At 42.8% G+C, this 25,930-nt stretch overlaps 1 protein-coding gene across 1 annotated transcript in view; it reads left to right on the plus strand.

Moving 5' to 3' along the window:
* The first annotated feature begins 16,645 nt into the window (after positions 1-16,645).
* The window catches only part of EPB41L3 (erythrocyte membrane protein band 4.1 like 3), a 141,426-nt gene continuing 132,141 nt past the window's right edge, over positions 16,646-25,930 (plus strand). Inside the window, exon 1 of the mRNA XM_032180813.1 lies at positions 16,646-16,696. The gene's annotated coding sequence lies outside the window, so the exon portion shown is untranslated. The remainder of the gene's footprint in view (positions 16,697-25,930) is intronic.

Consider the following 25,930-nt stretch of genomic DNA (forward strand, 5'->3'; position numbering starts at 1 on the left):
TGTATTACTATGATTATGCAACCGAAGTAAAGGAAAGCTTGAGAGCATGACAGATGGGCAGCTGGAGAATAGGCTTTACAAGCAGGAGGCCTGAGGTCCATCAAAAGGCTAGCAGAAGTTAAAATATGACTAGAAATGCCACCAGAAGTATTGTGGGAAGGGGGATAGGAAAAGCAAGAAATGCCCATATACAGTAAAGACACATGGCATAAATAGAACTCCTGGAGTTGGTGCCTGATGCATGGACAAAACTACTGATCAAAATGTGCCCACTGTATACGTGACAGAAGTTTGGAGACATTAAGTACAAGAGACAGGTTTATGTAAAAGGGCCATAACATAGCTTCCAGATGCTGAATAGCTGGATTCCCCTGCAAACACTGAGGTCTGTAGTGCATGGCCCTGGGAGGGAGCAGACAAGGCTAATCAAGGCTAATCAAGGAAGGGCATGGACACCTAACTTCAGGTGCTGGCAGAGGAAGGTGCCCATGTTATGAACTGCAACCCAAAGAATCCATAACCGGGTGTCCATTCCCACAAGCCCACCAGCAGCCACTGTGGGGAGCACACTTGGTGAGCCATCACTTCTCGGAGCATTTGGAAGGACCATGAAACAATAAAGTATTTTATGAGATTTATCTTTAATAGTTACAATTTGAGCTTAAAACGAGGAGCGGGAGTTACAATCCTGAACAGAAAGGCTGTATCTGAATTCCTGACTGCAAAATAAATTTCATGTAAATTTCACTAGGCAGTCTGCAGAGAAGTGGGTAGTCAGTGACATTTCCAGACTGATACTCCGGTGTTTCTTGCATTAGTAGAGGTATAAACACCTGCCCCAGGAACCACATGGGTGATGAAAAGTGAACATCCAACATCCAACCTGGTTTACTTCCATATGTTCAGGCCCATGTTACTGAAATGTATGCCTTAAAGATGACATCATCTTGGACAGGGAAATAAAAGAGCTTTTTGTGTCCAGGCAGGAGTACATGCCACAATCTCTTTCTCCTTTAAACAATATCACTGCGGTCAAAATCAAATTGAATGCTTTGTAGTTTCAATTCAGAAAACACAAGTTTCTTCTCAGAATCGTCTCTAGGTGAGATTACAATTCAAATCGGGATACCCTTTAAAATGGAGGCCAACACAGTCTGTGTAGTCGTGCCAGAGTTTACCAGCTTGCCAATTTGCTTGAGATGGGGAAAGCATAGTTTGGACGAGTACCCACACTGTGCTCAAAATAGATGCTATTTGTGCTTTTGGAAATAAGTAATCAATAAGCACTTTAATAGAGAGACTGTATTTCCCATCAGTGTCATCCCTCTATAAAAATGGCATACTGCATTTCAAAACTTCTCTTGTTACATCCTCCATAGAGGCCCTTTATTCACTTAGGCTTATCAGCTCAAGATGTCTTTTTCTGATGTTAGTGACTCCTAAGCAAGAAGTATAGCGTGGGCTACTGGTTACTTTGGACTACCTCCAAGGGCTAATTGAGAGCTCTTTGGATGCAGCTTTGCCGTGACTTTTGGAACAACAAACTAGTGAAAATAAGGATTAATAGACAGGCCACAGGGCCTGAAGATCGCAAAGTTCACAGGCTTGGTGAGGAACCATGTAAGAACAATTCAAATCAGAACTGCTTTAGGTTTCTAATGATACTTTGTTCTTGCTTTTTCTTCTGATCTCTCTCCAGTCTGCCAGTGCTCAGAGCTGACAGCATGTGTGGTCTCACCACAGACATCCAGAAAGGGAGAATAAGTGGCCTGTTCCTTGGCATGATTAAAGAAAACATGCTTGTAAAATAAATACAAATTGACTGGGATGTGAATATTGTCAATGGGATGGAAAACGAACCTTGAATTTTAAACTAGTATTTAAAAGTCTACCAAGCCATAGAGGGAGAAATTAGAAAAAATAACCAGATATCCTGCAGAGGGCCGGATCTGTTTTGCATCAGCCTACTAGAGCTCTCCAGGGAAGAAAAGTCTCCAGAGGTGAGGGGAATGTTAGCTCCCGGAGCCAGTCTGCAGTGGGGTCTGGAGCTGATCTGTGGCTCTCACAGGATGGTGCTGTCTGGGAGTACAGTATTCCTAGTTTTCCAAGTCAGTAATACTTTATTGTGTGCCATGCTGCAAATAGTTTTGTTGTTCTGATCTTACCAGACTGTAAACTATTCAAACTATTCTTTTTTTTTTTTTTTACTCCTGGGGGATCTCACAAAGGAGAATTATAAACAAACAAATAACCTCCCTCTCTTTGTTCCTGCATCCTCTGACTCTTCAGTGAAGTTGTCCTCCTGTGAAGAAGAGGCATGAACTGGAGCTGTGTTCAACTCAGTGAGCTGAGTTGAATAACTGCATTTTAATGAGCTTGGACCTCAGAAGTCCTCAGCAGTGGAAAGTGCAGTGCTGTAGATCTATCAGAGCAATTAAAAACTACATCCAAGTTTCTCGTTACTGGTATATTTGACCTAAATTAAAGGTAATTTATTTGCCATCGTTCCCCCCCCACAAAGAAAACAAGCGAATGGCTTAGAATTTGATAAGTGATGTCCATGGAAACATTTCTCATTCTTGAATAATGCTTTCCTCCATAAAAAGAGTATGAAATCAATGGTAGAGGTCTTTGCTAAAGTAAAAAGGGTTTGAAAACTTTGAGAAGTCCTTCACTAAGCTCAAAGAGTTTGCATAAGCAATACGAGGATGTTTACACTTTGAAAACTATTTTCATTGAAAGTATGAGAAGTTTTTAAACCAAGAAAGTATGTTATCTGGTGTAGCTTTTGTTCTAATAAAGTATTTCTTCTTGCAAATGGTTAATTAATTAAAACATACGGTTAATGAGTGTTTTCTTCTTCTCCTATCTATATACATTATTTTAAATTGACTTTGTTCAGCAACTTAAGAAGGGATTTCTTCAGTTGCCAAATTTCCTTTCTTTCCAAGAGAATAAACATACAAAATAGATACAAATTATATAAAAAAAAAAATTGCAGAACTGTTTAAAATGGTTTGTTTGTTTGTTTGTTTGTTTGTTTGTTTTGTTTTTATTGCTTAGTAGTAGAAATTAGAGAAATTAGGGTGGCAACTGCATCATTTATTTTGCAAGGAGCCAAAAATGCTGGCCAGATAGTAGCTGAGTCATATTTACCTCTCTTAGGTGCCAACCTGATAACTGAAGCCACTTGGAGATAATTGCAGGCTCTGAAGTTACCCTGAGGCCAAAAGGGCTTTGCAGTGCAGTGCAAAAGGTCCATTTACAAGACTTCAATTGATTGAGATAGACTTTAGCAAAATGAAAGGCTGAAGTCTATCTTTAGATGGAAAGATGAAGAATTTCAATGGCTATTTGTTAAACTTTTAAATAAATTTGATTTTCAAAAACCTTGCGTTTGTTTCCAGACAATAAAAAATTTCACTGGTGGAAATTTTTATGGAAACATCATTCTTTAATAACTATTGCCCAATATTCATAGAAAGCCATTTGAAAAAATAAAAAATAAACAGTACATCTGTAGCAGCTAAGGAAGAGAAACCTATCATGTACCTAACAGAAATCTATCATGGTATTTGCCTAAACAGCTAGCAATAAGAATTCAGATGTATTTTCTTCATATTACTCATTCAGTTTTATTTCATATCAAATGCTATTTTATTATTATTTTTGCAAGGTGGAATTAATCTAGGCTACTGAGAATGATCCCAATTCTATTTCTATTCAGAAACTATATTTAGATAAGAACCAAACATTGGAGTCATAGCCATTCTGGTAAGAGTTACCCAGATACACTGTTTGCTTATTAACTAGGGAAGATAGAGTTTTCAATTTTGCTGGAAGTGCACAGTGTTTGAAAACATTGCTTATCTCTGGATGTCCAAAATGTTTATGCGGGAACCTAGAAACTTTCTCTCCTGTTATGCACATATGGAAGATGGTCTGAAGGATACATTTGGTTCTGCCAAGCAATTCCTGCATCTCTTAGAGCAATCCTAAAAGGTCATAATATGTTGTGCAAACCAAATCATATCCTTGTCCAAAAATGAATGCCCATGTGTGACAGCCTGGAGGTTTTAGAGTTCTCAGCAGGGTTAATATTCAGTAGGACCATGCATGGGCTAAGGGTACAGTGGGTGAAATTGCATTTGAGTTTGACAGGGTTATGTCCATCTCTTTCAAGTCTGAGCTGGGCCGTTAGCATCTGTATCAGCTACATCAGCCAGTCACAACTGGAACAAAATTTGAAATATGTTTTAGAAGTGATAGCTGATGGCTTCCTGCCTGTAAGCAAGATGAAATAGATTATATCTACAGTCCCAGGGCACTTTTTTCATTCTCGAATGGTAATACTTTCTAGGTCAGAACACAGTTTTAAACCAAAAAGTAGACAAAAATGGATTGTAAACTATCTAGGTTTATCTTACTGTCCTTTGATAACATTTGATATAGAAATGTTTGTAGGACTGAGGTTATAAATTTAGGATTTTAATTATAGAATTCTGAAGTTAGGAATATTGAGTTTATACTGTCAAATCTTTAATTCTGAGTCGTTTCTTCCCTGTTAATAGATGAAATGGTTTTGCCAATGAATGTTATTGATTTTTTCTTTCCATTATGGAGTTCAGGCAAAAGTATTTTCATTTGTCAGACAAAGCATTTCTGCAACAACAAAACTTGCTTGTAAGCTGAACTTTTACTGTTGCTTCTACTATAAAGTCCCTGTTGATTCATGGTAAAGTTGTTCCATAAGATTTATTCTCTGTATAGTGATTTAATTTATAAAGGATAATGACTAAAAAGGATGCAATTCCTACAAGCTTCTGGAATAGATGAAGAATGTTTTAATATAGTATAAATTGAAAGTTTCTACACAAGACTTGGGCAAAGTTATCCTTTCTAAGATAGAGCAAACCATATTATTGCAAATTCATATTCAGTGTCAGAAAGAGTTCCTCAGCACCATCACACTGATTGAAATATCTCTCAGCCATTGTCTTTCAGCATGGTAACCTTTGGTAGTCAATATCCATTAGCTATTTTCCTTCTGTCTAAATCTGAATGAAAATCACAAATCCTACTCAGTAACCTCCTTCATGAGCTTTGTTATAGGCATGCTATTTAGTCAATACAGTTCTAATTCAGGGAAGAACTTAATGATTATGTGTAAAAGGGATTTTGTTCTTTTAAGTGCTTTACTGGGCAAGGTGCTCAAGGACTAAAACTGCATGATTTTGTCAAAATAATGTAAAACGTAATAAACAGTTTTGCATATAACAAAAACTTGAAATATTCTCTTATCAAGCTAAAAGGACAAAGCATAAATGCTAACTGACAAATCCAACAGCAATATCAATTTTGAAGGCACAGCATGTCCTCTGAACTGGCACAGCCACAGACTTATCAAAGAAATGGTAACACATAAAACACGGTTGACCTTCTTCTAAAAATGCTGATCACACTTTTAAGACTTTTAATCTATTTTCCCACACGGATCTTAGGTTCTGTTCTCTGCAAGGGCAACTCTTACAGTGAATTGCTTTACCCTATCCAAGACGCTGGCTTATGGTGTGTATGGTACGGCACAGTCAGGTGTGGTGGAAAGCAGCTCCGAATGGTCTTCGGCACATAAATTTTTCTGTGAAAAACTGACAAAAAGACTGACAAAACAGGTCTTAACCACTGCAAATGACAGTTTGCTAGATTACATGTACCATGGGCCAAGGTGTGGTAGGAAAAAATACCATAAATATCAAGGTTACAATTTTTACTAAAATAAAACATGTAAAAATGTATGTTAATTTTTATTTTAAGGATTTCATATATTCTGTAGTCCTTATACAAGTACCACTCTAAACTCAGAAGACATATGATACTTCCTGTATTCCTATATCCTAGGAAATAATCCTACTAGTTGTTACATGGATGGCCATAAGTGAAGGTCTTTCAGTCTTAGCCATAAAAAGTACATTGGTTACAGGTAGGGTTTTGCTGTGTGCTTGGTTTTTATTTACACCTAGTCTCTATATTAATACTCAGGTTAGAAATCATTAATAAAGCAAATGCTTGTCTCCTGTGGGGCCAAATTTCAAAAGTGAACAAGTTGTGTTCTCTGCTTATGGATTCACCATCTTTACAGAAACATTTGATTTAAGGCTTCAGTTATGGAAAAGTTTTTTTTCAACCACTCAGATGACTAATAAAGATACTACAGGTGTCAAAAAAAAAAAAAAAAAAAGAAAAAAAAAGAACAGAACTAAGATCTATCTAGTTCACTGCTTCTGTCATTGCATACATTTGATTTTACTATGTGGAGCTAGTAAAACATATAAAAGTAGTTAAATATGTCAACATATTTGCAGTCATTGAGCCTAACTGATACTATTCTTTATTTCCCAGTGAGTTGCCTACTGTTTACAGAATCTACTTCATCCTTCAGTTCATTTAAAGTCTTTTGTTTTTTAAGCTGAATCCTCGTGAATGTCTCTTTCTTTTCATAAAGTAAGAAGCCTATTCATGGACCTGTTTTAATCATTAGTTTTGATCCCTTTAGTTAAAATTGAAAATTAATTAAAAATATATGTATTCCACAGTGATGCTCACCCAAGGCAAACATTACCTCACTAAGGAATTATTACCTTCTATCTTTCAGTCATTAATGTGAAGGGGCTGGACTCATTTTCTGTATTTTTTTTTCAATGATACACAAACCACTTGCTTTTGTAAAAATGCTTGCAGCTGTCAGGAGGTTTAACCCTTCCTGTCCAGAATCTGAAAGCTGTGGGGCAATCACGAATGGTATGATCTAAAAGCATGTGTAAGTCCATTAGACAGGAGATAACACCTGTGCTTCAAGCTTTTTATTTTTGTATTATAGCATGTTCTGCAGACGATCAATCTTCATTATATGTCATGGTCCTTTTGTAACTGATCCATGATCCATGCTATAAAAATACATACGTCAGCCTGAAGAGTTGTTACAGTAGCTGTAACAGTAAGTGCCATAGCAGAATGACATAGTCACAATATAATGGCTGTCAGGAAGCTCCTTTACAAAATTTCTGATCCTCAGAATGTTTTCAGCTCACTTGTCATCTTTATTTTCTACACTATAAAAGCCTAAGCTTTAAAAGAAAATAGGCAGCTACATGAGCCTGCTTTCCTAAACACCTCAGGCTCATGGCAGCTCACTCTGAAATAAAATCAGCCTCACCTGCAGCTAGAGGTGGCTCTCTGGGTATTTGCATGTCAATCCCACAGCCCAGCTGATGTCAGCAGAGATGGTGCCTGCCCTGTGTGTTGGTGTCACAGGACAGAGGCAGGACAGGGCTATTCTCTCAAGACCAGCTGGCTGGAAAAGCTGTAGTGGGTTTACGTGGCAAGGTAGAAGTGTGGCATGGGGGTGGCTTCTGTAAAAAGAATCTAGAAGCTTCCCCATGTTAGATAAGGGCCTCGCTGCTGGCCAGAGCTGAGCCAATAAGCAATGTTGTTTGCGCCTCTGTGAGAGCGTATTTAAGATGGGGGGGGGGGGGAGGGGGGGCGAAGAATGCTACGCAACAGCAGCTGGGAGAGAGGAGTGAGAAGCAGCCCTGCAGCAGGAGGGCAGGAGGTGCTCCAGGCATGCAGCAGCAGTTCCCCTGCAGCCTGTGAAGAGGCCCCTGGTGGAGCAGGCTATCCCCCTGCAGCCCATGGGTCCCACATGGAGCAGATCTCCATGCTGCAGCCCCCCCTTAGAGGAGTCCCCATGGAGCAGGTGGATGTGGCCTGGAGGAGGCTGCAGCCCATGGAGAGCCCCCACAGGAGCAGGCCCCGGGCCAGAGCTGCAGCCCGTGGAGAGGAGCCCATGCAGGAGCAGGGGGTGTGTGGGGAGCTGCCGCCCACCCGCGGGGGACCCGTGCTGGAGCAGTTTGCTCCTGGGGGATGGACCCCGTGGTACGGAGCCATGTGGGAGCAGTTCTTGAAAAGCTGCTGCCTGTGGGCAGTGCCTGCAGGCTCAGCTGGGCAAGGACGGCATCCCATGAGAGGGACCCCATTGGTAGCAGGGGCAGAGAGGGACCGTGAAGAAGCGGTGGAGGCAAAGCATCAGGGACTGACCACAGCCCCCACTCCCTGTTGCCCTTCACCTCTCAGGGGGAGGTAGTGGATGAGGGTGGCTGGAAGGAAGGCATTTTTTATTTCTTTCCTTTGTTTCTCACTTCTGTAGCTTGTTAGTAATAGGCAATAAATCTTACTGTCTCCCTAGTCTGTTTTGACCCTCACGATAATTGCTGAGTGATCTCCGCATCCTTATCTCAACCCTTGAGCCCTTCCCATCACATTTTCTCTCCCCTTTCCCTTTGAGGAGGGGGAGTGAGAGTGGCTGTGGTGGAACTCAGCTGCCCACCTGAGTAAAACCTCCACAGAAGCAAGAGAAGAGGCTGGGCAAAGCATAGCAAGCCCATAAACTACAGGGCCTATCATGGCACCCGCTCTGATTCCAATTTACCCTAACTGGAATAAGGAAGTCCCAAAACAGCCCTGGCAGTGGATGTTTCCCAGAGCAGAGGAGAACACAAGCCCTCATGACACTGCACTAACCCTGATCACAACCCCCAAGCCCAGCTTGTCTGTGGGAGGTCCACCCCGATTCAAGGGGAGATGTGAGTTCTCCACAGTGGTTTGAGCTGCTGCTCCTGCTGCATAAGGGCTAAAACACAGTTGCTATAGGAAGGTGCAGTTGTAAGCCTCCACTACTGCATATTGATTAAAGAGAGAGAGAGAAAGTCAAAAGAAAAGGAGTTTGCAACTTGCAAATATTTATAATATTGCAATCTGGAGTCTCATCCCAAATTTAGTCCTATGTGAATCCTTCTCTCCTCCCCTCTCCCTACCTATCAAGGCTTACCTCCCACCTCTGAGGCCTAGGCATGCCTCCTACCTTGACTCTTGCTGCAGGCTTCCCCATTGCTTCCTCACATTGGGTGCTTGAGAAGACAGAAATGGGAGAATTTCAATGCCCCACTTTGGATACCTGAGTCCGTACCATTGCAATGGGGTAGCGATAGGGAGTACGCCCAATAAATATTCTCAATAAATATTCATCTGTGTTTAACTGTGAGGCACCTGTTCATTCAGAGATTACAGAGTACATTGCAGTTCCCCTGCACTGCTAGACTTCTTTTACGAGTATTGGCACAGAAATGCGCACTAGTATTTTCACCTTCAAGTTGGAGCTATTTTTGTTGTATCCGTGGAAAAACACAGATTACCAACAAATGGCTCAGATGACAGAATCACAATTTACATGATCAAATTAAAAAATGTTCAATTAAACATGACAAATAGCATTTTCTGTGGGCTTCATGAACATGTTCATAAGAGACATTAGCTTTTCATCAGACTGAAAAGGGACATTTAATAGCTAGCTTTGCTGTTAGAGTACAACTTAGCATCCAGAAGGGATTTATCATGTCATGGACGTAGAACGCACTGAAGCTTCTCTTAAAGCATTTCTTCAGACGGCCCCAGGAAATCAAACTGTGACACACATCTGGATAGCTCTGTACACAAATGGCATCGCGTTTAAAGATGAAGAGTTGGCAAGAAAAGAGCAGCAGTCCGTGCAAGATTACTCACTGCTACAAATTCTCAGTTCAACAAGAATCATGAGTAGATTGAACAGTTAAGTCAGGTAAGAAGGTTTTCTTGTCATAATTTATTTTTTTCTCACATTACAAAGTGTCCAGACATAAAACCTCACCTGGAGGACAGTGTAAAGGACGTACCATTTTAAAAGAGCATTTTACTGTGCTCTTACATGAAAGAGCTATCACATCAGGAATCTTCAAAAAACATAGCAGGAAATTAGAAACAATAGTAATGTGGCATGATATACTGTTTTCACTGAAATAACAGGTGTGGAAGATTAATACATTCAAAGAAATCAGAGCAGCTTAAAGAATTCATCAGGCTGGAAGTGTTTAAGCAGCTGAAAGACTTATTCATATAAATTCAATGTTACTTTAATGTTTATCCCTTAAGGAAAAAAGGTTTCATAACTTTTGTGGGAGAAGCTGTATAGCTCCAAGGCTGTAATACACATCTTGTTTATACTGTTTTGCTAGAAGAGTTTTAATAGGAGAGTAACTGATTGTGGGATGAGACTCCACACTGCTTTACAGACAAAAGAGCTGTAGGTAGTATGATGCTGCAGTTGGATGAGGCTGCTCCTTGCAGGAAGCCAAAGTTCACAGAGTTTTAGGACTGCTTCAAGTAGAAATCGTTCTTATGAGTCAGATAAAATCTGTTTGTTAAAATATAAATATTGTTCCCCTCAAAACACAGGAGGACCATACATTTAGAAGCTCCCTTTTTGTTTGTGAGATCTTTCCCTGGCTTTTCAGGGTTGGAAGGAAAAGGGACATTTATTCTTGGCTACCTTTCTGGGGCCACACACACACTTATACTGTCTGACTGCCTGCTCAGTTGGTGCTTCTTTCCACCCAAAATCTAATGCAGAGCTTCAACCCAATCAGTGCTCTATTTCCTGTTTTTGCAACCAATTTCCAGTGAAACCCCTCTAGCCACATAGCTGAGCTTCCAATCCAGCCTTCATATTTTGTTTTGTACCTTGGGCGGTGACTCGTATTGTTTCAATTACCACTAAACAAATGCATCTTTAATTTCTCTTTCATTTAGTTTGAAAGAAAGATGATCAGCATACCCTTCCACTTCAGTGTGGTCTGTGATTGTCCAGACTTCACACGTGCTAACAGCAACCAGTATTGTCCAACAGGACAAGCTACAACACACGCCTCTTGCATATTCAGGTCAACTAGACCAAGGACAGATGTTTCTCTGGTTTTACTGCACTTTTTGTTGGGACTGATGAGCCATTATGGGGCTGAATAGCCAATCTGTACTACTGCCATCTTCTTCACCTTGACATAGCTTTCTGATTTGAAATTGTCTGATTTGTTTTAATGGTAGAGTATGTGTTCCATCCACAAATTTGAACAGAAATACTTTATTTTATACTAAACAATATACGTACTTTACGTCACTAATTGGGAGATCCATGTGGGTTTATTTAATTTTTAAGATTAACAGACATAAATTTGATGGCAACGGATGACAAAACGTTCTTTATTTTACAAGCATAATATGGTTTTAATATGCTGGTATGTTGTTAACGATTTGTAACATATTTTCTTTCATCAAAGTCAGAAAACAGCATTTCAGTGGAGTATTTTGCTTGTTTCTCCTTGAGAAGCGGAGAAGACTGCTGCTCCCTGGGGCATCTGAATTAGGCACAGAATCCCAGAATGAGGTGGGGAAGGACCTCTGGAGGTCAATTGTTCTAACTCCCTGCTCCAGCAGGGCCACCCAGAGCAGGGTGCCCAGGACCACATCCAGGTGGCTTTTGAAGATATCCAAGGAGGAAACTCCACAGCCTCTCTGGGCGACAGTGATTTTTTTGTTGTTGTTGGTTTTTTTTGTTTTGTTTTGTTTTGTTTTTTGGTGTGTGTGTGTGTGTGTTCTCATGAATTTCATGTTTTAATTTGTGTCCACTGCCTCTTGTCCTGGCACTGGCCACTCCTGAAAGGAGCCTGAGTCTTTCATCTTCATGCTCTCCCTTCAGGTGTTTATACACACTGATAAGATCCACTTGACCCTCCTCTTTTCCAGGCGGAACAGTCCAATCTCTCGCAGCCCCTCTTTATACCTCAGAAGCTCACATTAATGATCTTCAGGGCTCTTCCAGGGACTCATTCCAGTGTATCCAGGCCTCTTTTGTGCTGGGGAGACCAGAAATGGACCAAGCACTTCAGAGGCCTCACCAGAGCTGAGTAGAGGGAAGGGTCACCTCCCTCATCCTGCTGTAATCCTCTAAATGCAACACAGGATATTGCTGGCCTTCTTTGCCAAGGGGGCACATTGCTGGCTGAAGGTCAGCTTGTTGTCCACCAGGATCTCCGTGTCATTCTGTGCAGAGCAGATTTCCAATTGATGAGCCACCACCCTGTACTGGTGCATGGTGTTGTTCCTCCTCAGCTGCAGGGCTTTGCATTTCTCCACATTGAACTTCATGAGGAGATAAAGCCTTCTCTGTCCATTTCTCCAGCCTACTAAGTCCCCTGGGGATGGTAACACAACCCTCTAATGAATCAGTCACTCCCTCCAGTCAGGAGGGAGTCATCTGCAAATGTGTTGTGGGAGCACTCTGCTTCATCATCCAGGTCATTAATGAAGATCATGAGCATTACTGATCCCAGCACTGAGCCTAGGGGTACCTCACTACCAACTTGCCTCCATCTGGACCCTGTGACATTGATCTTAGCTTTCTGAGCCTGGTTGTTCAGCCACTTTTCAGCCCACCCCACTGTCCACTTATCTAACACATATTTCATCCCTTTATCTATGAGGATGTTATCGGAAACAGCATAAAAAAGCCTTACTAAAGTCAAAGTAAATAACATACACCACTCTCCCCTCATCCATCAAGATAGTCACCTCATTGTAGAAGGCCATCAGTCCACTCAAAACATCTAATAATATATTTCTTGCTACACAAAACATCAGAAAATATATTTCTTGCAATTCTCCTTTGGGGGCCAAGCTATGGTGGTTACAAAATCAGCATTTCTTAATATGAAATCCTAGTTCTCAGATATTTATTTAAAGTCTTTCCTGTACTATTTGATAGATACACACTACAGACTGCAATTATTCTGAAATTCATTGAAATTATTCACCAAGGAGAGTCAAGAAATAAGGAAATCTTAGGCGGCATAGCATTTTTTAACAAAAAATGACATTTTCTTATCAAAGGTGAAAAATTGTTCCTGTGACATGGTGAAAGAATGATGCTAAAGTAAATTCCTGCCACTGAACAAAAAAGTGGTGTAGGATGAATTTAAAATATTAGATGGAATGACATGAACATATAATTGCAGTCACAGCTAGTTATAAATGACCAGTTGGATCACCTGGCCAAATCCATTGTCAATGCTAAATTGAATTTGCATGCATTTTGTATTGTTTTAAGCAGCCTGTGCATGTTCAGTTAATGTGATAAGCCTGCTCTTAAATAACAGTAGTTCTGCAGTGTTTCAGAAATCTGTGTAGAGAAGTATCATATCAAACTACCCAGTGTTATAATACTTTAGGTTAGTCTCATTTCAGCTTTACAAGAAAAAGCTGTCAAGCTTTAAAACATTGCATGAGGCCTCACCACACAAAGGAATCAATGATAAAGTGCTCATTGATTTCAATAAATCAGTTTCAGTCCAGAAACCATGTATTTTCTGGGGAAGGGACACTGTCTTTTTTCCATCTTTTTGTCTTTTCTTAAACATCACGTGTGCTGATGACAGTACAAAAATAAGGCTGTGCATAGCTCTAATCTCAGATAATAATGGGTTCTGATTCCAAAGCCATCCCCAGTGACTGAGAAATTATAACAATATATAACAATGCTTTGGTCCTTGTAAAAAAAAAAATAAAAAACATCGATTCAAAATGATGAGCTACGAGCAAAGCCGTTTTGGTGGTGTATAGTTTCATTTACTGGAAACAGAGCATTTAAACAAGCTCTGTTTGATTTAGCTGTAAGCGTGTGGGCTATCAGATTGGAAAACTTTTCAGGAACAGGGTAGCAGGGGAGTGAGGGGTGGTGCCGCAGCGGAAGGTCTGCGGGACACACGGCGGGGCGGACGGTGCCAGGAGCCGGCGCTGCCAGCCATTGTGCTGAGACAACTCGGAAACATCTTTGGGCAGAGAAAATGTCTGCATGGCATATTTATTACTCCTTTTGTTGGGAACCCACATTCAACTGTAAATCTGAGCCTCTGGGCTTGTCCTCAGAGTATGCAGCCCAAGGAGGGATGGGGATGCTTCTACTGCCAGGCACTCCTCTCCCATGACTTGGTCTCCCCAGCAGTACATTAATAAGCAGTGGCAGATGAAGCATTATTAATTAGCTTCGTTTAAAGCAAAAAAAAAAAAAAAAAAAATCCACTGTCCCACAAATAATACGGAGAGCCCATAAAAGTTGGGATATATGAGGCCAGCCCGTGCTAGGAAGTACTGATACGTGTGGAAATAATGATGCTCTCCGGTGTAAATGACTCTGCAGAGTTATGTAGTAAATACTTCCCCTCGTTCATCACCCCGCACTCGCACGCTCTGCACTCGCAGGAGCTGGCCCCATGAGGCTCCCGTGTTCACGTCGTGGGCAGGAACGAATGTCCTCCCCGTCACAAGGTTTCAACTTTATATCACCTATTACCGTGAGTTGTCGCACCAGGTTAGCATAAATCAGATTAACATCCGTCTAATGCAGCCTCTGCTAGGGATCCTTAGCACAGTAATTTCAGAGAGGGGTGCTTAGGACGGTAATTTTAGTAAGGAGAGACTCCTGTACAATGTACTAAAAGCATTAACCACAATGGAAGAAAGGAAAAAAAAAGCCTCAAAGCTGTTACACTCTATTAAGTAAATACCTAACAAACGTATGCAAGACACTGGAACATTGCTTTGGAAATACAAGCATGAAGTACTGGAAGAGGGTGAGTGTGATTTATTTATCTTTCACCTGCCCTAGAACACCCTCGTTTCCTGGCGAACACAATGACTTGGCACAACTTGAAGCCCCAAAAGTCAGATTTCTCCCGGCAGACATCCTGATCATTCTGATGGATATTTTAGGAACTCGCCATTAGTTCCTTTGTTTAATTAAAGCCTCCCCAACAGGGACCGAAGAGAAACACAACATGCTTCAGCCATTTCGTCCGATGAAACAGGGCTGGGCGATTGCTTCCGAATCCCCCAAAGCCCCCAGCACCTGCCACCATGTGTGGCAGAGCAGTGGTTTGCCCCTTCCTTCTCTTAGCATTCATTTTATAGCATATTTTTTACACATTCTGTATTTTATCAGAGCCCCCTCAGCCTGAGCAGAGGTTAGAAACCTGTTATGGCACTGACTGTACCCATAAGGCTCCTGCGAAGGCCATCGTAGGCCTGCTTAGAGCTCCTGACTTCATCTGCCCTCTACAAATTGCCAAAGTAGCAGAAAAACTCAATCAGGCTACGTAGCCAGATCCCACCTCTGGCTCTTTGAGCCCGTTGCACCTTGCGTATCAGCTGGCAAAGCTGCAAAAGTCAATAGATGTACCTAGCTCCCCATTAAAAAATAAATAAATAATAATAATAATGCAGACAACCAGGAAATTTGCTTGCCACACAACTCCATTCGATAGCAGGCTCATCTCACTCAGCCGACCTAAGCACAGCTTATCTTGAAAAATTATCTTGTACGTCGAAGCAAAATTTCCTCGTGGGAACTTCAACCTTTGCCACCAGCAGCTGGCACCCCATGTCCTCTTTGTGAGGACATCTCCGCCACGGGTATCCTTTGAACTCCACGGCTACACGTGGATTGCAGCAATAGCTTGCACTGTGGGCAAGCTTCAGGCAGCGGGGCCAGGTGGGCAGGGAGATTTGCTCAGTGTTAAGTGGCGGCATTGCGTGGCTGCTGCTCTTTCTAAAAGCGGTGACGCCAGCCGCCTACCCACGGGGATCAAGCAGCCTGGCTGCGATTTACAGCCCTGTGCAGGGTCAGGAGTAATTGTGGTGCTAAGGACTTGGGCACAGCACCCTCAGCAGCTCTGCTGCCTCCTTGGCACCTCCTTCTCCTGAGGGATTTCCTGCTGTGGCCCGGGAATCCTCACCATCTCCAAAAGTGGCTGAGGGTGTCCTCTGGGGACACTGGTGGGCTCCCAGGGGTGGAGCATCACTTCTGCAGAGGTGGCTGCATGGAAGGGGGGGGGTCCACAATCCCTGCAGGTGACGAATGGGCTTTTCATTTCACACCCTCGCAGCACAGCCAGATTCTCGGTCCTATCCCACGTCTCCTGTCCTCTGCCTCCCTGTGTGTTAGGAGCACTTTTGTGGGTGCTACCTGTCCCTTTAGCAAGATAGCAAGCAGGAAATCGGGCTGCTGAAAGGAGCCGGGCAGAGGTCAGGAACCTGCTTTTCCTGGAAGTCGTGGGGCTGCACTGGGGAAGTTTGGGGCTTCCCAGGGCAGGCTTGGGGGCCTGTGGCACAGAGCGCGTTCAGCTGGTTGTCACTGGGGCTTCTATCACTTTCCCTTCCCACACCGCACCAAAATGGATAAATAAATAAAATAAAAAGAAATAATAATAATTTAAAAAAAGAAAAGAAGATATATAAAATAAAAATGAAATAGTAAAGGAAAATAAATATAAAATAATGAAAGGAAAATAATAAAATAAAATAAAATAAAATAAAATAAAATAAAATAAATAAAATAAAATAAAATAAAATAAAATAAAATAAAATAAAATAAAATAAAATAAAATAAAATAAAATAAAATAAAATAAAATAAAATAAAATAAAACGGACCGGGGTGTCCCCCACCCCGAGCAGCCGGCGGGGCAGGAGGGCAGCGCAGCTCCGCGGGGGTGTCCGCAGCCGCGGGGCGGGGCGGAGGAGGGGCGGAGGCGGCGGCCCGGCCAATGGGGCCGGGGGGGGGCCGAGCCGAGCCGTGCCGGGCCGAGCTGTGCCGTGCCGAGCCGGCAGCCGAAGTGCGCCGGGCGCTGCAGGTGGGAGCCCGGCTCCGCGGCCGCTGCGCGTAACTTCGGCGGGCCGGGGCTGGCGCGGAGCGGAGCGGAGCATCTCCTGCGACGGGCTCAGGTGAGGGGCCACCGGGCTGTCCCTTGGCACGGCACGGCACGGCACGGCGCGGCGGGTCGCGATGCGCAGCGGGGCCGCCGGGCTGTCCTTGGCTTGAGGTCGACGGGGAGGGCTAAGGGGCGTGCGCTGCCCCCTGGCTCTCCCCTTCCCCCCCCCCCCCCTTTTTTTTTTCATCTAATTAATTAATTTTTAGTTCCCCCCTCCGCTTTTTTGCTGCCCGCCCCCCAGGCGGGGGTGCCCTCGGGCAGCGCTCGCCCCTCTCCGGCGGTGCGGGAGTGCCGCAGGCGGGCAGGGATCCTGCGGCTGCCTGTCCCTCGGCCGCCCTTCCTTCCCTTCCCAATCCTTTCCTTTCCTTCCCTTCCCTTCCCGCACCTCTCCCCCCTCGCGGAAGATCCGCCGGGGAGCTGCCAGCCCCTCGGCGGCACCCGCGGAGCGAAGTTGAGGGCTGCGCGGCTTTTGCGCGCTGCGCTGCGCGGCGGGGAGGCTGCGGAGGGTGCGCAAGCTTTTGCAGGGGCAGTGCGTCTTCCTTCCGCGCTAAAAAGGTTTAACGGAAGGTTTAACACCCCCCTTCCTTTTTTATTTTTTATTTTTTTTTTCTCTCCCCTCTACCCTTTTGGTTGTTTGAAAGAAAAAGCTCTGCTGGACCTCTTCGCATTTCTGTAGTCGCAGCGGTGCTTTAGAAAAGTGCTGGGAGCCCGAAAATTCAAAGTAGGAGCGCTGGAGCCCCCCGGAGCGGGGCGAAGCCGGAGCTGAGCATCGGCAGCTCCAGGCTCCGAGTCCCCGGGAGGCAGCCGGGGGGGGGGGGCGCCGGGGATGCTCGGGCAGGGGGGGGGGGGGGCAAAGAGCGGGGGCTGTGGGTGCAATGCAGAAACGGAGCGCCGAAACTCTGCATTTCGTGCACAGTTCAGCAGTGGGTGGCCATTTTTTTCAAAATTTTCCTGACAGGCTGTTGGACCCCCCCCAAAAAACGCTCGTTTGAGTCTTGAAAAAGCATAGATTCCTCCCTCCCCGTTACTTTAGCTGGGCTCTTTCAATGCGAAGTGTTTGCATTTTTGCGGACCTCTAACTGATTAATCTCAGTCGAGCTTTAAACCTCGTTAAGACGTAGCTAACCATTTATGATAAGGATTTCTTTCCCTGTCTGTCTGTCTTTCTGGAGTTTTTAGGCTTGTTCCCCTGCTCTTTCCAGGGAAGGATACAGTCCCTGTCATGATGGCCAAAATTGTAATGCACAATTCAGTGCCTTGCCAGACGCATACCTTGCTTCGCAGTTTGGGATAGGCTCAGGCAGTATTAACAGCATGCTGAGGGGTTACTGCTATGTAGTGTCCTCCATTTTTGGGCTATATTAGAGGAAATCTAAAAATACCAGATCATCGTTTCTCACCCTGTGACTGTATGACTTTCAAGGAAACATTAGACATGCATGTAGCTCTTCGTATTTTTTTTTCTTCCTTTTAACATTAGGAATTGTTGGTCCTGGTATCTAATAGGTATCCTGGTATCTACTCCAGTATCTTTATTTTTGTAACTTGGAAATACCTCTGTAGGTTCTGAATCAAACAGTTCTTAATGTCAGATTCTCGTTATTACAAAGGGTTGGTATTTTAACAAAATTTCCCAAGGAGATACCCCCAAATGTTCCTAGAAAGTACCTCATAAAGTACCCCATGCATCCGTGCCAGGTGCCATAAACATGTGCTATTAGTGCAAGTTTGCCAGGAAAATGGCTTTCTTCTACTTTTTTTTTTTTTGTTGTTGGGAGAGCAGGAAAGCAGGTTATTAGTATTTCAGTACTCTCCTGTCCTTCCTGCAGCAGCATTTATCTTCGCATATGAAGTTGCTTTAAGAGGTAATTGTTATAGAAGTCTCTAGCTCAAATATTGGTTGCACATTACTGCTCAGAACTAGCTTAGGAAGGCACTTTACTATCTCATGCAACCTTATCTGCCGTTCCACAACTTCATAACAAGCCTACTGGAACATGAAATGACCTTGGAAAGGCATCTTTCAATCTGACATGAGGCATTCTCTTACTGGGAACAGAAATGCTCCACACGGAACTGATGTTTTCAGATTGATGCTTCTAAACATACTTTTTTTTTTTTTTTTTTCTTCTTCTTTTCTTTTCCTCTTTTAAGACTGGAGGGAGATAGGTGGAATGTTGAACTTGAAGGGAAAATATTTTTTTAGAAACAAACCCACTCAGCTGAAGTTGAAGCACCATTCAGCTGAAGAAGAGGTATACTGAGAATGTGTATGTGATAGTGACGCTTGAGTCATGGGTGAAAACAAGACTTCAATTTTAATTGAAGGAAAACAGCAGCATCTCCTCTGCCAGTTCTGCTTTGCTCATTCATGAGATCTTCCCAAACCCACGTTATTAGTAGGACTAATTGAAAGCTAGTTGGGTGTGTTAAATGAAGAAAAGAAGTGATGAGGTCTGAAGGAAGCTTTACGTTTAATTTTATTGTTCTTACCATCATAAGGTATTATTTCCACATCAAAAGTATTCGGCGTGCTTTTCTCCAGAACCCTTTCAGTCCCCAAAATGCTGCTCACCACAAGAAGTGAAGTCTTGCTGCTGTCAAGGGAATTAGAGGAGGCCATCTCTGGCTAGTAAGCCTAATGTTTGTTTGTTTGTTTGTTTTTTCCTGGATGCTGGCCTTGACACTTCAGGTCCTGCAAAAGGTCTGTAGGCCGTTTTATGTCCATGGTGGTTTTACCTTTCAGGAGGATGGTGCCTCCTGTAGAGCAATGCCTGCTTGCAGTCTCCATAGGGCTCCTGCATCGGGAGCTTGTGGTACGAGTGCCACCTGCTGGGTGATGAGCACATTTTATGTAATTTGTAGACTTCTAAACATGCATATTGTGTGTGTATCCATATACTACGCTTGCATATATGTTCATGTCTACATAAATATATATATATGCATGTATGGGTGTACGGCTTTTGAATAGATAAGTTCCTGGGGGGGGGACTGCCAAACCTTGCCAAGAGCTGAAGTTTCTCAGCCTCTGAGGAGCTGCCACAGATCATGTTTTGTGAAACTCAAATAGCACTTGGGCTGTACGTTGCAAGGACAGAAGGGAGATGTTGATGCTACTGATGTGTAATGCTGCATTGACTTCACTGAAGGAAATGGGGAGCTTCAGTTGTGTAGTTCTCTTCTCATGACGTGGTAGGCTTTCATGGTCTGCCTCCACAGTTGGATAGCAAGCTGTAGACCTGATGTGGGGACTGACCAAACGCAACTCAGCTTTATTGCTTGTATGCTAAATCTCCCCAGCACTGCTGGTTTCCTTGTTTCTCATTTCAACTGTCTTACTTCCATAAGATTTTATGAGCAGCCCATTTTGACACAAAATAGCACTTCTAAACTGATCAGCTGAAGACGCATAAAATTTGCAGGATAATACTGGACGGTCACTTCCATTTTAAGGAACATTTTTTCACATTCACACTTTACTAACACTTGCACAGAGGAGTTAATTTGGGAAGTTTTTATTCTGTACCACAAGTTCTGCTGGCAGGTGAAGTCACAAATCTGAACCTGACATCATCTACAGCAATGGCTTTCCAATTTCCATTAGTTTCCATTTGTCCTGGCCCTCTGGAGTGCTGGCTGTGAAACTGTTCAAATATCAATTTTTTGATTCCAGAGCCATATCCTTCAGGTGGATCCTGGCTGAAATCAGCTCCAGTATTAGGGCTTGCAATTGTTCTGTGTTGTGCTGATGGTATTAGGGAAAGATGCATAGCCCTGTTTTTTTTGTTTGTTTGTTTTTTTGTTGTTGTTGAACAGCTGACCTCACTAAGGCTTTATTGTTTGTTTATTTTGTGCAGCACTGGTGCCAATGAATCTTTTAGCCTGCCTGTGGATTAGGAATGGATCCAGGGTGAACCATAAAAGTTTCGAGGAAACTTCCAAAAGCTTTTAGCTGGAAAACCTATATTGATGTACTTTTGTGATAAATGGATAAAATGCTTCACCTGGCTTTGAAAGCATATGCCTCCACTTGTACAGATTGCACTGGAGAGTGTGTAGCAGTCACGAATGAGCTGGTAGGGCAAAAAACAAGTAGTATAATGCAGAGTTCATCTTAAAGTGTGATTCGAGAAAAAAAAAGGCACCTGACATATAAAGACAGATTACAATACAGGCTTTGGAGGAGAGGGACCTGAAGTAATAATGCATAAGTAAAGTTCACTGTCCCCTAAAACATTCACAGCTAATTTGATGCTTGAAAAATTGTGATTTCAGTGTCTGGTGAAGAAGCAATTGACCCTAAAATTGCTGCCTGAAGCTGAACCAACATTTTCAGTTTCATAACCGGTGTCATGCAAAAATAGCATGTGAAGAGGAGCAGGGGGAATGCAAAATGGCTCTGCTCTGGAGTCTTGCTCTAATGCATCTCTTCTCGCCCTGATCCAGGCAATTGGGACATAGCGTGGGCAGTGGATGCTGATGCTTACATCCCATCCATTCATCCATCCCATCAAGGCATTTCAGGACTCTCTTTTTACACAGACCTGAGCTGCTAATGGAAATCTCCCCGCTTGTATGAAATTTCAGCACTCCTTTTTTGTTCTCACTCAGAAATGCATAAGAAGTATTGTCAATGGGAATGCTGCAACACTTTCCCTCTCTTCTGCCATCTCTCCATCTTACATAAACTAGTTTGGCAGCTCTCCTGCTCACGTTCAGCTGCTTTCAAGTCAGCTGTACCCATTTGTTTTGTTCCTTCCTCCTTTTTGTTCCTGCACACCACATTACCCTGCAGTCCCTTCTACTGCACATCTCCTTTCCTGTTACCTCTTGACTTCTTGTCTCCGAGTAAGTTCGTTAATGTTCATCTTGTTCCATGCCACCATCACAGTCTTACTTTCCTTAATTTGAAATCCTGTGTTTAGTCAGATCACTCAGTGGCCATTACAGTCCTTGGGGTTATCTTGGAGCCATGTTTGCTCCAGTGAAATTGTCCTCCCATTAATCTCAACTCCCCTTGCAGAAGCAAAAGGTGGGTAATATCTTGAGAGCAATCTGTAGCTGCAGTCACACTGACAATAGTGGTGCATGGTCACTTCTCTGGGGAAGGACAGTGGTTCACAAGACTGACAAGTGAAATCAGAAGAGAAGGAAAATCCTTTGCAATCTCTTTTCCCTTTCCCCTCCAATATGCTTCACATGAAGGAGTTGGAAAGGCTCCCTCTGTAAAAGCACTCCTACAGTAAAAGCAACAGAAAAGTTGCTTGCAAGCAAAGTGGAAAACACATGAGCAGTCAGCATCCTTATTCTGCAGTCTTCCTTGCTGTCTTATTAATGGGCCGTGGAAGCAGGGGAGGAGGTAACTCATCAACCATTATCCATGGGGGGCTGCAAATTAGTTGCCTGTGCCAGTTATATTTTCCTTTTTGATACCAACAGATACATTTTTTTATATATATCCGATGGTTTCTAATCCAAAAGAAACACACCACACCAGGGGCTGTGCAGGAGGCTCACCACCCTCCTAGCCGGCCTTAGGATTTCTTGACACCAGAAAGCTGCCCTGGCCCCTGCAGAAGGTCTTTGTGTTGTCAGGTTAGGTGTATTCCTGAGGACAGTTGGTCTGGAGGATTTGGATGGCTCAAGCGTACCAGATGGGAAGATTTCCCAATCTGTTGTGAGAGACTTTCAAGGACCTTTGACTCCTTGGCATCTCGTCAGCCTTGGTGCTGTTTGCACGAGTGCCAGAATCTGATGACGATACAGCTGCGAGGACAATGTGGCTAGCATCTCCTTCTTGGCTGCCTCCTCTCCACTGCAGGCTTCAGCGCTTTCCTTATCAGGTGCTCCAGGACCTTTCGCTCTTCCTTAATTTGCAAATGCAATCGGTTTCTCTAGTCCAAAGATGAACACGTGTTTCAGTGCTCTTACATATGAACATGGGACTCGTTTAGGTTAACCCACAGTGATCAGAATTTTGCACAGATATCTTCAGAGCAATCCCTCTCTGAAATAGTAATAATTAAAAATAATAATAATAATAATAGGTTGAATGCTTTGGAGCAGTTACCAAAGGAAATCAATGCTGAGCCTGGAAAAACTGCAACATTTTTTCTTTTTTTTTTTTTTTTTTTTTTCATTTCTTCTTATTATTAGAAAAGAACTCATGCTGTCATTTCAGCTTGATTATTCTTGATGATTTGCAAGCGTATAACTGCACAATTACTTAGCTATAGGGTAGGTTTCAAGCCCCTCAATTGTAAAGAATAAATTATTAGTACCCCCCTCCTTGACTGAGGATTCTGCAAACAATCACTGGCCCGTGTCATTTTTGACTTCTTTCCCTACCAGATCTTGCATCTGATCATCAAGGATTTAAAAATGTCTGTGGTATCAGAGAATAGTGTATCTTTTCTGTATGTGATAGTGCTCACCTGTTACCCCCTGATGGGGGAGGAAAAAAGTGCAGGAGGAGATTTGTTTTATTCCCACAAAATCTTCCATATGAGGCCAGCCTCTTAACAGATCAGACTAAATTGCAAATATTATTTTTTTATCATCATGATAGTGCTATTGTGTCCGTTTTATTTCCTTTAACATTAAGCAATGGTGTTGTGTTGTTCATTGAATCTCACGTGTTGTTTTTTTTTCTCCCCCCCTCATTTTCCTGCTGAATGCTGTGACCGTGCCACAATCATGGACTCAACAAACTGGACATGCTTCTGCCTCCTGGGATATGGACAATTTTGGTGAGTCTGAAAAATGAGTTCAACTTATATTTTCTTGGGAGAAACAGGAGAATTGTTTTTTATTGGTTTGATGAAGGCTAGATCTGCTTTTGGGATGTTGGTTTTGTGGAAGTAACAGGCGAAGCTTACTGAATTGCAACTTATTTTTTGGTGAATCATTTTTTTTTTTTCTGTTTCATTGTTGGCAAAGGTGGAGGAATTAACACGCAGCAGATTAATTTGAAATAGTGTCACTTTATAAGATTGAGTATTATTGCTTTTGTAATAATTTTTAAATGATTTTTCTGTAAGACACACTGTGAAGCAATGGCTTAGAACATTTTAATTTTTCTTTTCTGGCTTATTCAGTTGTTTCTGCAAGTAATTCAGATAAAAATTTATTATTTCATTGGATAGTTTTTCAGAAAAATACTGTGCAGTTCTTTGTATTGTCACTCGTGCTGTTGTTGTCCATGGTGTTAACTTTCAGAAGTAATGTGTTGCTACTTTGTTTGCATTCAATACTGGACCAGAACTTTCTGTGGAAAGGATTTCCATCCCAAGTAGTCTCCAGAGAGGTGTGTAAACAGAGAAGTAGAGCTCTTTCAGGGTTGTGTTCGTTGCTCCTCTGCAGATCTCAAAGGGAACACTTTTGCTCCCTGAGGATGAGACTGGCATTTTGGACTTTCAGTTAAAGGTGACTGGACAGCTGCAGGGAAGACATTTGCTGCAAACATAAGAGCCATCAGATCTACTCCAGAAACATGACTGGAGGTGGCTATGTTCACCCAGCACTATCTGGAGGAGTAAAGCTGTCTCTGAGAACTTACTGGAGGTGGCTGGCAGCTTAGCAGCCTTGGGATTTATCGCTGAGCTATTTAGATTCTGCAGGAGTGGCTCATTACTATTAACGGGCTCCATCAAGGGAAAACAACTTGCCTCACCTTTCACCTACGTGGCAACTGTCTTCTTTATGCACAGGCTTCGGTTTTGAGTAAGAAAACTTAGGATCAACGTGTTGTCGTCACATCCCACTTTGGGAAGATGTGAGTGACCCCTGTGTGGTGGTGGCCCTGTTCTGGGCAAAGCGTGGGAGCAAGTGTGCGGCTGGGCACAGGCTGCTTGCCAACAGATTGCAGTGGGGTTTAGCTGTTGCATGCCCTCTCCTTCTTCCTTTTGAGTCCTCTGAACACGCGAGGTCTGTGGCATTTGTGTCTAGCACAGGTGCAGAGAGCCTGAGACTGGAAGATGGGACTGAAATGTAAGAGTGTCTTCTCAGGCACAGCTCTGGAGAAATCCGAGATTAAAACCTGATATTTTACTTTTGAGCATTTCCAAAGTATTGCTGCTTAATCCTTTTTATTGATCCATAGCTTATGCCGGAAAGCCTTTGTCTCAAGGCAATATTCAGATTCAGAGTGCTGGAGGATAATGGCTCTAATCACATTTCATGTGACCTTTCGGGCAGGATGAACATATGTTGCAGTGCTGCATTTTTCTCATTTCTTGGTTGCTGTTAGATACCTTTTATTCCCCAGCACTGTAGCTAGGAGTGCAGTTAGGAAGCCTTCTGCATGACTGGTACAAGGTAATTCTGTAACTGAGTAGTAAGATCTGTGAATGTACTGCTTCAGACTGCTGCTCTTTTGATGTGCTAAGAAGCCTTGATCAGCCTGAGACAGTAATAGCTCTTGTGCCCAGGAACGTAAGTAATGCATATTTACTGTGATGTACGCACTACCAAAAACTCTTCAAATCTAAAAACTGCAAGTGCATTCCTCGTGGCTTTGCTTCTGTGTAGATCTCTTTTATTTCAGGCCATTTTGTAATGTACATGTACATGTATAATTGGCTCATGTTGTACCTATATAAAGATATACTCTGCTTTAATATCTGGAAGGGCAGTAATGTGAAAGCTGAAGTGTTTCCATCATCAGTGTACGTTGGAGGAAATTTGATGTGATTACATGGACAAATACTTCTACCCCAATTCTGTGCTTAAATTTATTTTTTCACTATTGCTCTAGTTCGGTTACATCTAAATTTTTGGTAAATGTAGTAAGCAAAATTACAATTGGAATCATTAATCCAAATCAAAGAGCAAAATGTAGTGTGTGTAGGCAGGTAAATATTAAAGCTAAAAGGGCTGGTTTCTTTTGCTTTCACTGAAAGAGTAGAACTGGTGCAACCCCAGGCTCTTCCCAGCGCTGCATGGTGGAAGGGCAAGAGACAGCAGGCATAAGGTGAAATGAGAGAGGCTCAGACCGGTTACAGGAAGAAACTTTTTCACCCTGAGGACAACCAGGCAAGGGCACAGGCTGCCTAGAGAGGCTGTGCAGCTTCCATCTTTGGAGGTTTTCATCATCCAAGTGGACAAAGCCCTCAGCAATCTGGTCTGACCTCACAGATGACACAGCTGGGAGTAGGAGGTTGGACCAGAGACCTCCTGAGGTCCCTCCTGGCCTGAATTATCCTACGGTCCATTTAAAAAACATTTGAATTTAGTATGGCCTTTA

The sequence above is a fragment of the Aythya fuligula genome, chromosome 2 (genome assembly GCF_009819795.1).
Source record: "Aythya fuligula isolate bAytFul2 chromosome 2, bAytFul2.pri, whole genome shotgun sequence".
In the NCBI taxonomy this organism is placed as follows: Eukaryota; Metazoa; Chordata; class Aves; order Anseriformes; family Anatidae; genus Aythya; species Aythya fuligula.